This window comes from Drosophila rhopaloa, unplaced genomic scaffold (assembly GCF_018152115.1).
Source record: "Drosophila rhopaloa isolate 14029-0021.01 unplaced genomic scaffold, ASM1815211v1 contig_115, whole genome shotgun sequence".
In the NCBI taxonomy this organism is placed as follows: Eukaryota; Metazoa; Arthropoda; class Insecta; order Diptera; family Drosophilidae; genus Drosophila; species Drosophila rhopaloa.
In genome coordinates, this window is record NW_025334990.1 from 5554280 (window position 1) to 5568400 (window position 14121).

Here is a 14121-nt window from a genome sequence, read left to right on the forward strand (position 1 = left end):
TATCGACCTTGTTGGTTGATTAGTTTTGGGTTGCATAATGCTGTTGGCATGGGCGATGGCTGCTTCTGTAATTAGAGCCATCCGAGTTGCAGTTGACATTGATAGTTTATTAAGAGGACTTGGCCCCGTTGAGCTCCCGATCCTGGCGAAAGGCCAGTTTGTTTGGCAGCCCTGTATCAGTCCCCTGAGTGTGTGCAGCGGGTAATAAATCAAAGTTAGTATAGCTATCAATCCATGACACAACGGCGAACAAAAAGAGTCAAGAGTGAAGGCGAAATGCGATGGGAGGAGCTGGCAATTTGAATGCCAGTGGTAAGTGGCCAAAGTCCAAACACACACAAGGACCTGCGGACTCATGGACACGCACATGGCTAAAAGTCAACAACTGTGTTGGCAATTTGCTGCAATCATCCAACAACACATCCTCTGGCTCCTGCTCGTCCTTCCTCCTTGCTCCTTCCCTTTTCCCAGGAGCGAATGTTTATGAGTGCAGCTAAATTGTTGTTCTCCGTGTTTGACTCGCTTTTTTCCTGGCTTCCTTTTCGGCGAGGATTTTCCGGACCCTTGACCGATGATGGCTCACACATATAGAGTACATACCTAGTGTAGTATACCCCTCATGGCCTCACCGCCTTTTGTGGCGGATATTTGCATATTTCTAAACAGGTGTAAATTAAATTTGAAAAATTTTTGCGGCTACCAGAGCGTGTCCTTGTGATATCCTGCCCGCCCTGGGCGGCAGTTTTAATAACGTTTTGTGACATTTACATACCTCTGAGGCCTGGTCATGATGCCGGCCCATAATTCAGGTTTATTGTCGGCGAAATTATGCAGTTGGATGATGGGATGTGAAACAATTAGTGCTGGATTTACGCACGTGTAAAACATTTTAATTAAATCCGTGCTGACGTGCCGCTTGGTTTTCCACTCGAGCCTGACAATTCCTAGGGATTTTATTACACTTTCGAAGGCTGTGTGTCCCGCTTGGCTCCAGCACTAATTGGTGGCCAGGGCGATGCCGAAACTTTGGCTACGTTGTCACGGGCGACGCTCAAGTTTCCGTCAGCAAATTGAAATTGAAATGACAACACAGGCGGGAGCAGCAAAACCATCAACCGCATTGGGAGAAGGAAAGGAAATGCAACTCGCGCATCTGCAAATAGGAAATTTCATGACAAGTGCCGAGCTCAAGGTTGAGGTGTGGGTGGCGATGGGTGGTAGGGTGACTGGGTGGTGGGGTGGCCGACATGCTTCACTAGACATCTGCCTTAACAAGCTGTCCTTTGCCTTTGCGTAGGCCTTTTTCCATTCCTGCCGCTGACAGCTCTTTGCATCATTTGCCAAATTGACAGGTACTGTTTGATCCGCTCGCCACCTATCAGAGTGGGCCAATTTACTTACTTTTATTACCCCTCATGATGATTCTTTGAGTAAGCTGATTTACTTTAACTTGTTCAACAGTAGTTGTGCCTCAGAATTGTGTTATCTTGATATTTTTCATGGTTTTAATTCAAGACCATTAAAACTTGACTTTAGACAAACTTATCTCGAATCACATTTTTGAACATTTCGTCTTGATTCTGACCACATTTTTTTATTGAAGGTAAATTTTGTTGGATGGTATAGATATGTCGAATCAGATTTAATTAGAGCTTGTGAATATGTTAATATCTTGTCTTTTATAATGAAATATGTTTAATACGTGATCTTTTTAAACGGATTTTAAAATAGATTTAGGTAACGAAATTTTTGCGAGTCAACCAACAGGTATGCCCTATATACGCTGGTTGAGTGTTAAAGATAAGTTACATAAATTAACTGAATGGTGAATAAAGCCAGGGGAATGCTTGAATTTATTCAAAGGTGGTCCACGGAAGAAGATGATCACCGTGTCTCAAAGACTTCACTTCATTAAGAGTTGCCTTAAATGCAAACTTACTTCTTCTATAACATTAATTACCGAAAGATGCTTGCACAAAACCAAGTTTTTCCAACCTAAAAATGTTGGCTGTTTGTAACGAAACTAATTTAACTAATTTAATGTAAATGTTACGTTACGTAAAGTAATGCAATACTTTATGAATACCATTCCTCCAACCGACAAATATAAACAAGTTAACTAGCAATTGATAAACGACAAAAATAAATTACTGAACTGATCACAAATTGTTTCAGCTAGTATAGAAATAAGTTTGGAATAACAACAAATATGAATCTAAACAATTAATTTAAAAGCCTATTGATTCAAATAATGAAACTATTTTTATGTAAACCTTTATTGCTTTGTAGCGTAATTTGTTTTCATTTTGTTATTAAAATCTGATTTTTTGTAATGTTGTGTCGTTATGCTCTTCTATATTTTTACTTTTAGGCATTCTTAGATTTTATTCCACAGAGATGTTGTCAACTATTGTGGTTGCCTCTTTGACTGTAAAAAGCTTAGGTGATATGCATATTTTGCTTTTCCCTTTGTTAATGTCTGTGGCAGCCACACGTTGGTGCCTCTCCCCAGGTGGCCGGGTCCAAACGATTATTCCGCATCCTGCATACTGCAGCAGACAATTGTAGAGGCAAAACTGTAATTGTAACTCACTTTTAAGTGCGTCTGACAACTTTGGTAATTAAGGAATTATGTCATGCGCACGTTTTCCATTCAAAAGAGCTCTCGCCGTAACTGGTTGTGGGTGGAAGAGCCTTTTTTGATTGCGTTGGTTGCCTTGGTTTTCCTGTGTCATATTCTGTGTTCTGTGTATATTGCATTTTTGCAATTGGCATTTAATTTCGAAAGTTGCTAAGTTGCATATTGTGTTTATGCACGCTGAACTCCCATTGAAAGAGATCGCCATTGTTGGTGCCGCATTGCCAGGTCCTACTCTGAAATATTACGCGACCCTGAATGCCCAAGGTGTTCGAAAGTTTACACTTTCGCACTGGCCACAGAAAACGGTGGGGTACCACAAAAATGATAATAAAATCCCAGCTCGCTCCAATGGACACTGGACACAATTTAAAGCTCGTCCTGGCATCGCACAGCGCGCACACACAAAGGAAAGGGCGGACAGGAAGGACTGTTCCGGGCAAACAAGTTAACGCTCTTCACATGGACAGCAGCTGCCAAAGTGCGTATCTGGACGAGGCAGGTTAATGAAATACTTGGCCATGTAAGCTGGAACATACCTCCTGCCAGCCGGTCAACCGACCTGTCTCGTCCTCTCGAATGCCAAAGGACATGGCGAGACGGATGTCCCTTTTTTGCTTTTTTTTTGCCATCCCAGCCAGTATATGGTCCTCAACCCGGGGCGATGCAAAAGTTGGTTAACACTTTAAATTTAATACATGCTATTGAATATTAACGAGCTGCCTTGCTCCATAAATGGCGAGTACCCTCGGCGTGTCCGACAATTATCGAGCATACGCCCCGTCGGCCACATCAGGTCCTCGTTTGCCTTTTGGCAGAGCAAATGTGCTCTGAGGATAATTAACATTTGTATGTCAATATTTGCCGAGGCAGCCGCAAGCATCTAAATGAAAATCTCTGCTTGACATGTAAAGCTCTTTGCCTCTCATCAGATTTAATTCCCATTTGAGGTGCGTGTCCAAACAATTTGGTATTTAGTGTTGTTCTCTAGGGACAGGAGGCTAACAAATTTACTAAGGTGAAAGGTGATGGCTCGCCAATCTGATGGGCAAGTGTGTTACAGTTGATCGGATATGTAAGGCAGGTCTTTATAAAACTAAAGTTTTTACCAAGACGGGCAACCAATAATTAGATGCCAATTTAACCAAAAACAAACTTGCGGGCGTCAGTTCAAATTGAACTGTCAGAGGAATTATTACCAACCACGAGCTCAGTTGACAATGCCTGAGGGGCGAGCTTACAACCTTTCCAGTGGGTTCGAGGGGAAGTCCTCGACTCCGTCTGCGGCCCAAAGCTCTGGTTCTGAACCCAGCTGATGGCAGCAAGGACCTCTGGTTTGTCCCAAGGACGCATGCGTAATGGGGCGCTGGAAGGTTTGTTTTGGTCGCAACCACGACCTGCAACACGTTGTGTTTTGAATGCCTTGGCGGCAAAACTGTGGTGGCCTGTCCATCCGTCTATAAAAGCCACTTTCCATGCTGGCAGTCAAACAGTTCCCAGCATGATAGCAGCGCACGCGGTCCTCATCGAAAACCCAGAGACTTACTGACGACGGATAATAACTTTGAATGAAGTGTAAGGAGCGACGGTTACATTTTTAGTCCTTCGGTCGGTGGTGTTCCCAGTGTCTGTGGCTTTGTGTGCGGGTGATTCCGGAGAACATAAATCAGAAATTTAATCAATCTCACGTGCCGACTTGCAGTTTCCCACAATTTCAACGTTATTTCGAAGTGATTAAGTATACGCCAGGTAAGCCCGCCTAGCAGGACTTTCAGTAAATCCCAGTGACCTAGTAAGGAACGTGCGGTCATTCGGATTGCGCCCATCCCGACTTGGCCACCAACTCCTGCATTTTATGGCCACATTAAGGCATAAACAAGGGCAAAAAAACAAAGCACGTACTGAGTGCAAGTGCAAAAGTAAAGACTTTAAAGTGCCTGCCAACGGGGACAAGTTACGATTATGGCGGAAAATTCAAATTTTTCGCAAGCTATCCTGCCGCATCCTCACCCACCCCCCTCTACCACCCATCTCCCAATATCCATCCCTAGGTGGGGTCTTCAATATCCAATTTTAACGGCAGCATTCGCTGGCATAATAAAAATTTATCGTAAGCGCATTAAATTTGTAGCAGCCGCAAGTTTCGCTCTGTCCCCCACTTTTTTTTTAAGGTGTAGAGACAAAGAGTCCTCGCAGCAGTTAACATGTCTTAGTAAGCTCTAAGTTGCCTTTAGATCTGCCTTTTGTGTGTCCCGTTCCGGAGGAGGATGGGGCGGACGAGAGCTGTGCCATGTTGTGCATTTTTATTACGATTGTACAGCTCGCACATGCCAGAAAGCACAAGCATCCCCTAGGAACCCCTAGAACATCACCCGGTGTGGGTCCGTCATAAATTCTAAATTTGTCAAATAAATAGAAGGTGCAAAAAGCACCCGATGGCAATACCCAATCCATTTGTGCACTGGATTTGTGGGTCCGTAATCGGATTTTACCATGTTTTTTTCATCCATCAAAAAACTGCTCTATGGGAATTTTACTTTGTATTCTTTACTGTGGCTATCAACTCCTACCTTTTCTCCGAATGGGGATTTTAAGCTAGTTTAATCCAGTAAATGTGAGTGGAATAACCAGTGTTTGAAATCTTGTAACCAATTTTCTTGCTTAAGCTTTGGCTTTCCTTTTGAATTGCAGTGTATGCGAAGCCTACAAATTATTCACTGCTCTATAATTGTACGCATTATGTTTTTCATTTCATTGATCAGGATCACTAGACATATGTGATATTACTTATGAGTTTTTCTTTATTTTTTAGCCAATAATTAAATATATAAGATATCAATAAAATATCACAATTAAAGATTACAAATTTAATGAAACGCAAAAATCAACTGTCCCACAAATAAAGTGGAACAAGGTTGTCAAAGAGACAAAATGAATAGACCCCCTAATAATCTCCTTAAATAAATGAGTACAGTGTACGATATTGATGTTTTACTGTTTTTCACTTTCATTAACAATAAAGAGGATTTCGAATTAAATTAAATTAATAATAAAGTCCGTTATTTCTAAAGAACCGACAATCAGTTTCCATTTTTAAGAGAATCCTTAGAAGTACTTGAATGCACAGAAACGCTGAGCTTAGTATTTCATGGAATTCCCTACTTCACTAATATCAGATCTTTAATTTGGATTCATATTTCCTATCCTATACATTTTCTTTTGCAAAATTCATTCGCCTAATTGTTTTCTTTGTCGAATGTTTTTCCAAGTATTTCTGTTTGGTAAAGAAAAGTAAACAGAAATTCCGCAAAAAAAAAGGTTTATAAATTCCGTTTTTTGTGCACGAATACAGGAGTTCTTGGTAATCGAAAGCTGCAACTGTTTACTCAACTCCCTCCGAGATTGCATAAATAATTTCAACTTTAAAGCCCATTCGAGTTTGACTTCTTTAAGCCGTTATTAAGGGGGGTGGGTGGGGGGGTTTAGATGATGGGAGGGGGTGGTTTTAATACTCACCTGTCGCCTTCATCCCTTAATGTATGTACACAGTCGCATGTAAATGCTTATGTTCCATATGTTTATGCTAGATTAAACGTTTTTGCTGGCAAACTGCGAATGGGGGATAAAACACACACACGCAGAGCTATGCAGATATGCCCCAGAAGGTATGCTTGCTTTTTTTTATTGTATCTTAAGTAGGGCCAGCTGTGCAGCTCCTCGGGGACCCGACTCGAGCGCACACTATATCATAATGAAGTCTAGACCGGATGCCTGAAGTGCGATGGCATTTACCATAGTTTGCATTGCTTCGCTCCCTGTTTATGTGTGTGTCGTTGTCGGCCCGATCGAGTTGATATTAAAGTCAGGCCTTCTGAGTGTGGTCCATTAATTCCACCACATTCGTTGCCGTTTGTCATGGACAAAGGATCCCGTGAGGCTGAGGCTTGTCTGTGAAGGCTATTAATTACATCTGACTCGCATAATTGATAAACTGAATGCCTCTGGGCATAGCGTTGCTCATACTTTTGGCATAGTAGAGCTCTCTGGTTGTTGCAGTTGACACCTTCGAGGACGTACCATTTGTTGTGGCTGCCATGCGGAGGAGCTTCCTACTTAAGGCTTGTGCCTTATGTATTCTCACATCGCGCATACGCACTGTGGTACGCACAGGCTTATCCCTGAGAATGCCGACAGCTGGCGTGAATTGCAATCCGTATGCAAAGTGTAAATTGAAAATGCATACGAGAGGGGAGAAGCAGGAGGGTCGGGCCATGGCACCCAAAGTGGCAACTAAATGCTGGCAAAAATGGCAAAACATAATGCCTGGAAAATTGTTTTGTTCTTCTTTGCCTTTTTGTTGTATTAAAATTAAAAGCACATAAAAGGTTCAAAGCTTCCACTTGGTTTGACAACGCACCCCATGTCCCAATGTGTGAGTTCGTGTTTCCGCCTTAATGCCTCCATTTCCACTTACTTTAATAGTTTTTGCTCTTTTTTCCGGGCAGCACTTCTGGGCCTCTTGGCTGCCAATGGCTTCATTGAAATTTTAGCACACACACGGCCGGAATACTTGTGGGTGAACAGCCTCTTGATGCTGCGGTCTCATTTGATTAAAGTGCTGGACCATGTTTGTTGTCTTCCACTCTTTGGCCATGATTATCATCTCGATGGTGATGTGTGTTTGGGTTTTGTGCTGATTTTATGGTCCTACGGATTTTCCTCTTTTTTTGGTCTCTGGCTTTTCCCCAACCGCTTGGAGTGCCCCTTTTCTCCAGCTTTATTGAATTTTTATTGTACAAAATTGTCTCAACAACCCGGGCGATGGGACACGTTTGAAGGCACTTAATGACCATTAAATGCTGGCCAACAAAACTGCGAAACATTCAAGGAATGCGAAGCATGCCAAAGCAAACAGAAATCGTATTATATTAAAAGCAATTTTAACTTTTGAGACAAATGCCCATTTCGCATTTGCTACTACTAGGAAAACTGAATCGGAATGAAAAGGGTGGAACGTGCTTGTGGCAAGCTCCTCAACTGGATTATATAATGGGTAAAAATAAAGCATGCCACGTGCACCTGAGCTCAGCATATTTATATATTTATGTAGAGCAATTCACTTTAATTGCACAGCGATTTCAAGACACCGTTTCGTGGAAATTGTTCTCTTCAAACAGGAAATTAATCTAGGACACCAACGGCCACGAGCCCACGATTTGCAGGACCAAAGCGGTCAGTGGGGAGCTGTTCTGGCTCTTTGCGCTGCAACCTAATTAACGTGAACAATTCCGTCGCATTAACAATGCATATTCACGCTGAAATTGTTTATAATTTGATAACACGCCTGAGTGAGCAGGGGATCGGGGAAGCAGCCCGAAGTTTGCACTCGATCAAGTGGAAAATCAAAACTAAAGACAAGGCCAAAACAAAACCGAAGACAACACAGGGTGGGGGTGGGGATGTGGACTGCCTGGCCAAGTGCATTCCCAAAAGGAGGCGAATGATAACTCACCGCAGACTCTACGGAACAACACTCTAACCAAAACTTGACTCGGTTCAATTTCAAAGTGTCAAACTCAGTGAGGCCAAACGAAACACTGTATGAAGACGAAATATCCTGCAAGTCCATATATTGCTGTCATCGCTTAGCAAAGATGAGGAAAAAGTGGCTTAGTTGTTGTCAAATCCCCATTCTTATGAGCAGACTGTCAGAACAGTCGAAGGGTTGCACAAACTCGCAGGATTTATGTGGGGAAAAATGAAACGCCATCAGCATATGCCTCAGTGAATCACTCACAATATACATAGGCGTGTGTCCCCCAATCCACGCGCTTGGTCCATAGTCAATCTCGTCTAAACTTCCGCCAACCGGCTGCCCCTTTTTGTTGCCATTTGGCCGCTTCCCATTTTTCAATTCAAATACCGCGCAGCAGCCTCTGAGGCAGAGCAATCAATAAGTTCGTATATCCGTCAACCCCCCCTCACCCCCTTCGGATACCACTGCAGTACGGCTCGAGTGGATTTTCTAAAGTTTAGCTGCCATTTTTTGCGTTTTTGGTTTTCCAGCCGCGATGATAATATCAAATTGAGGTCGTTTTTCATCGCTCAGCTTTTAAACATTTAAAGTGCCTAAGTGTTATTCGAAAATCGATTGCAAACCGCGGCCTGCCAATTCTCCCACCTCAGACATGACAAATCTGACCAGCTTTTATGGGCTGATAAAGCAATTAATTTCAAATCGCCAGGGGCAAACGCAAGAGGAATAAAAAATAAATCTGATCGGCAACCTGATAGGCAATTTGGGGGCCGAAGGATAAAATTAGGCAACAATGTGGCCAAAAGAGAAAGTAGGAGGCAATCGGGCGCATCATCAGGGCCGATAAAGATAACGTATATTATTATGTTAATCGAGATTATGATGACAGTCATCAGCGCCTCATCAGACCGGGCAGGCAAAATCTGCTCCGTTTCTTTTGTCCTTGCGACGCGACTTCCTTGCCTTCCAGCTCCTCGGGATTTTTCTTCCTCCGCAACGGCTGAAAAAACTTCAACCGAGTCGCAGACACACAAATCTCTTTATAATCGTCCCGGCTCTGTCGTCCTTGACAAGGGAAATGTTGGCCTAGGTGGAGCGTGTCCAGGAAGTTGGGTCGGGTCGACGTGGGTTCGTTTTGATGGTGGGGTTGCTGGCTGGCTGGCTGGCTGGCTGGAGGGTTTTTTGTGCCTACACTTATAAATTTTTATTTGTTGGCATTCCGCAATTTATTTTATATCTCCTCCAGCGGCCGTGGCAACTCCTGCGTACGCGCTTTTTGCCAGTTGGCCAGTATTTCAGTCCTTCAGTCCTTCTGTCCGTCAATTTGTTGGCTTTCGCAACGCTCTGTCAATGCCCGGCGGCCTTTTGAAGGCGCGGCGTGCTGCTCATTCCCAGGTCGCTCTACACTTTGCGAAAGTTTGAGGCCGTGAGGCGGCATCGCTGGAATCTCGTCAAAGGAAGCCGTATATACGGTAGTATGACAAGAGGCCTAATCAAATTATGCCCACTTTGTTGTGCCGCTGACGTTGGATGGTTGGACGTTGCGGATGATACGAAACAAAGTAGGTTATGCCGGAGATGTGCTCATTAGGCCAAATGTGTGTGTTGGCTGATCTGATTGCCAGCTTTTCGGGCTGCCCATTAGTCGTTTGTCACATTGCTGGGACAACGTGACGTATGCGTAATATATGTTTTGGAAATTTCAAAGTTCGACAGACCCTCGTATATATTAGCTGAAGTAAGTTTTCTATGGACGATCTGGGATTCCTGGCGTGCTGTGAGTTCGGTCTTCTGGGTCTCCGGGTTTGGAATGTCGGGAATGCTGTTTGTGATTTTTCTTTCCGTTTTCTTTTTAACATTTTTCACCGTGTCGCAGCGCTCCGTTTTCCCCCGCTCACCCCTGCCTCTTTGTTGTGCTGGTTGTTTGCTCGTGTTTCCGCTGTTTCCCCGCTTTTCACTCTCTCCATTTTCCGAACCCACTCACGCGTAAAGCGCGCGTTGCGTGCTTTATGAATCTGCCTTTGCATTGCTTCTCTATTACGTTCTAGACAACTTGAACTTGTCCTCCATCTCCGTCTTCATCTTCTCGGGGTACTTTTCCTTGTTTCCGGTTGATTTTCAGTCGCTTCGTCCTTTGTGCGTTTGCGTAGTTCCATTTCCTCTCCAACGTCCCACGGCATTCGTGTTTATTAAGTCTAATTCAATTTTGTGTGAATTTTATTTGTTGCATACATTAAGGCTGATGACGTTGAAATTTCCCTCATCGTCCTTGCCCCATCTCCACCTTGGGTTCCGGTTCAAGATCTGAGATCTGGGCTTCCCGGGCCACTGAGGTGCTGTGCCGTCGTCACAGTTGTAATTACACACTTAGCAATTTGGAGAGTTCTTCTATGAAGTTTTTAATTAAAACTTTGATAAATAAGCTCAATTTATATCCAGCCAGATATTTAGCATTTAACAAAAGCGCCAACGCATGACTCCCACTCCAATTCTCCCTTGTTTTGCTTTCTCCCTTTCGCGTGAAAGCTGACTTTGTGTTGGTGTGCATTTTTTTGATAGTGCAGATTTTCCCATTTTAATTGAAATTTACCAAGGATGTCTTGCTCTTCGGAATTGCGGAGACGTGCATGGCTAAACATAAAGAAGGCAGGATGCGGAGTAAATTAAATTGACAAAGTAAATATTATAGAGGAAAATCGTAAATAAATATGCTATAAAGGAGCTCGAAAAATGGGTTAAAGTTTGCTCTATTACACTATGCTGGCACCCTTCGAGATCTGTCCTTATCTATGCTCTAAAAAGCGATTCTTATTTGCCAGCAATTGCATTCCATTTTTATATACCTCGGGCATAAATATATGGAAATTTATGGCTGTGATGGCTTTCCCACATTTGTTTCAATTATTCACAGTTCGAATAAAACATGCATATAAATTCAGATCAAGTGCCAAGTGTGAAATTGTTCGGCAGCGGAGTACAATTTGCAGGGCGGCTGGGTGCTGCCGTTCGAGAAGCTTATAAATTTTTATCGCTCTTGACATAGACGCGAGTACTAAGCAAACCCGTATGAAGTGCCAAAATTGCCGAGCGAACGCACACTCAGACGCAATCCCATTTTACCCGTGCTGGGAAAGTGGCCCCAAGTGGGTCAGAATCGGGCCAAGTCAAATCAATTGACGCCAAGACGCGTCTGCACACAAAGGCAAAGCCATTGTCGTCGTGTTTGCTGGCTGGCAATGCGATTAACCCACAAACGGCCGGGGCAGACGTGCCCCGAATCCTCCTCCGAGAAAACTGTGGCAAGTCTGCCACTGTCATTGCAAATGCAACTGCAGCTGTTGCTGTTGCTGTTGCATGGAACGTGGCCAGTCAAAGGATTCTAACCATCCAGACATTACTTCGATTCCCCAGCCAACAGGGCGGATGGGTAACGAGCTGTGGTGGGAACTGGCTAGGTACATTTTATTCGGTACACTTTTCGTGTTTTTTCTTGGCCAGGCAATAATTCTTATTAAATTTTGATAATATGTTCCCTTTCTCTTTTTTTTTAGTTATTTTATACGGTTTTTTGGGTTTTCAGGAGAACGTTAATGGACAATGGGTACAATTATATCTTTTATGACTTCTCCCTATAACTTGTATCACTTAATTAAATAATTTTATTTGCTGCCTTTAAAGGATTTTAAAGAAGCGGTTCTGTCATTTCATAATAAAGAATTGTTAGCTTAGTCACTTTTCTACTTATTAAAATTAAATAAAATATAAAGCTCACCACTTCACTGATAAACTCGAAGGAGTGCAAAAAACTTCGACACCTTAGTGTATAGTTGATTTTCAATTTTAAGTATCCTTGAGATGCCTAACAATAGATAGCAATTTATTAGCTTTTTATGTCACTTTTTTATGTTATAAGCATAAGAAAAAATATATGTGCTTTAGAAGTCATGTTTATCTTAACAACCAAGAAATTTAATGAGGCTAACTAGTTTTTCTACCGTTTGTGATAGCAACCAACACAATAGATGGACAGCAACTGCCACGCGTTAAAAACAGAAATAGTCAATATAAACAAAATAATATAATGCCCTCAGGCCTGCACCGAAAAAGACTGTTGTCCAGTATGACGATGTAAGGCCTTCAGATTACTTATTTCGTACAAGACCGGATATTAGCATCACTAGCAACTGCCAATAGCGATGACAATCAGGCGCATTGCTTGCACTCTTTTGGCCAAAGTACAAGTTGAAAGGAGTGAGCGGGTGGTCCCACAGCTGTCTCGTCGTCTCTGGTCTGTTTGTGTTTAATTTGTGGCCCTGCCAGATGTTGACAATCGATGACGACCCCTTTGGAGACCGGCTGCAACCAACGCCAGCTATCTGCACCTGCTCCTCGCCAACGCCCCCACAAGTCGTTTCCCCTTCCTCGCGCCTGATTAAGTTTTTGCATTAATTTACCCACACCCTTGATGGTGCTATCCTGGTCCTCGTCCTTGGCTTGTTTGCTTAGCCATTAGCCGGGGATTCTGTGACCCGAGGGTCGTGTGAGCGGGCGGAGCTTCGCGGTTGCAGACTGCCTGACCTTTTTTTGTCAGCGAGTAGATCCTAGTGCCGGCAGCTTTTGCCTTGCTGGCTTTTTCACGCTTCGGTTGCAATCAAATTTATTGAATCCGCTTTTCAGCCATCTCACAGACCTCATCAGCGTAAAGTCGATTACAAAATTTGCGTGCGGAACCTTTTCTTGATTGCGAAATCGCACCGAACTCGATTAGAGTGCGATAGAGTGCAGCTGCAGATAACGAGTGAATCGAGTCGATAAAACGCAAAGGCTAAGCGCCTTTTGATGTCACTCCTGGCCAAGTCGATTAGGTAACTTTCATGCAATGCTCCTGATTCTGGCTCTGGCTCTGGCTCTGATCCTGTTTCTGTTTCTGTTTCCGATTCTGTTCCCATTGTCCAATTAGTCGAGCTCCCTGCCACATGGCTCGGCTCAAGCTTGCCAATTTGCATCAGATTCCGGTTGCTGCAACTAATTTGTTGTTCCTGCAGCTAAGTTTTTGCCCCACAGAGTTTGCTCATTAAGAACACGACAGGATCGACGGTGGAATAATGAGCTCAGTTCAAGTGCAAATTGTTTTGCCCGAATGCCGGGCGGTCAAAAGGACCTCAACCTCGCCCTCGCCGTCGCCTTCTATATTTAGATACCTCAACAAAGTTTCTCACAACACTTAAGTCGAACAGATAAAAGGCGTTGTCGTTGTTCTCTGCCCGCCATTTCACAGGGGACTCTGGCACCCTAACACTCCATTTCAGCCTTTTAGCTGGCCCTCCTCGGCGGCAATTTGCCGTGATTAGTATAAATAAGTAACAGTTAGTGACCCGTTTTCTGCACGCCATTGAGCCAGAAAGAAAAAGGCTTTAATGCGTCGCCTCCACCATGAAATTGGTTAGACCAGATATGTTTTCGCTACGTTGGTCCTCTGTGTTATGTTAAATTTCATCCCTTCACGAATATAGGCATATTTTTATACTCGCTAGACGAGCAGTAAATAGAATAACATACAAACGCATATGACTGGGTTATACAAGAGCTACTCACCCTGAAAATATATATTTTTTTTCTCTTGCAAAGGGTATTATAATTTCAGTCATATTTTCGACACAATAATACATTCTATATATCGCATAGTCACCCGAGTTGAACTAGCCGTGGCCGACTGTCAGTCCGTTTCTGTGCAAACTAGTCCCTCTGTTTTAAAACTATTTGAATGCAAAAGATGTTTTCTCTGTTGCAGGTAGTATATAAAACTGAACGGGTCGGATCGGCGTACTATATCATAGGAAAAATCGGGAAAAAAGGAAAATAAAATTATAACTTTTTTGTTTTATATACTTATAGAGTCTATAGCATTACCAAACTTAAGCAGATTTGTTTTTTCAAATTTTTGGTC

General features: G+C 43.1%; 1 protein-coding gene across 1 annotated transcript in view; it reads left to right on the forward strand.

Annotated features, from left to right (window-relative positions):
• The first annotated feature begins 4150 nt into the window (after positions 1 to 4150).
• The window catches only part of LOC108044302 (GTP-binding protein Di-Ras2), a 37337-nt gene continuing 27366 nt past the window's right edge, over positions 4151 to 14121 (forward strand). Inside the window, exon 1 of the mRNA XM_017123277.1 lies at positions 4151 to 4387. The gene's annotated coding sequence lies outside the window, so the exon portion shown is untranslated. The remainder of the gene's footprint in view (positions 4388 to 14121) is intronic.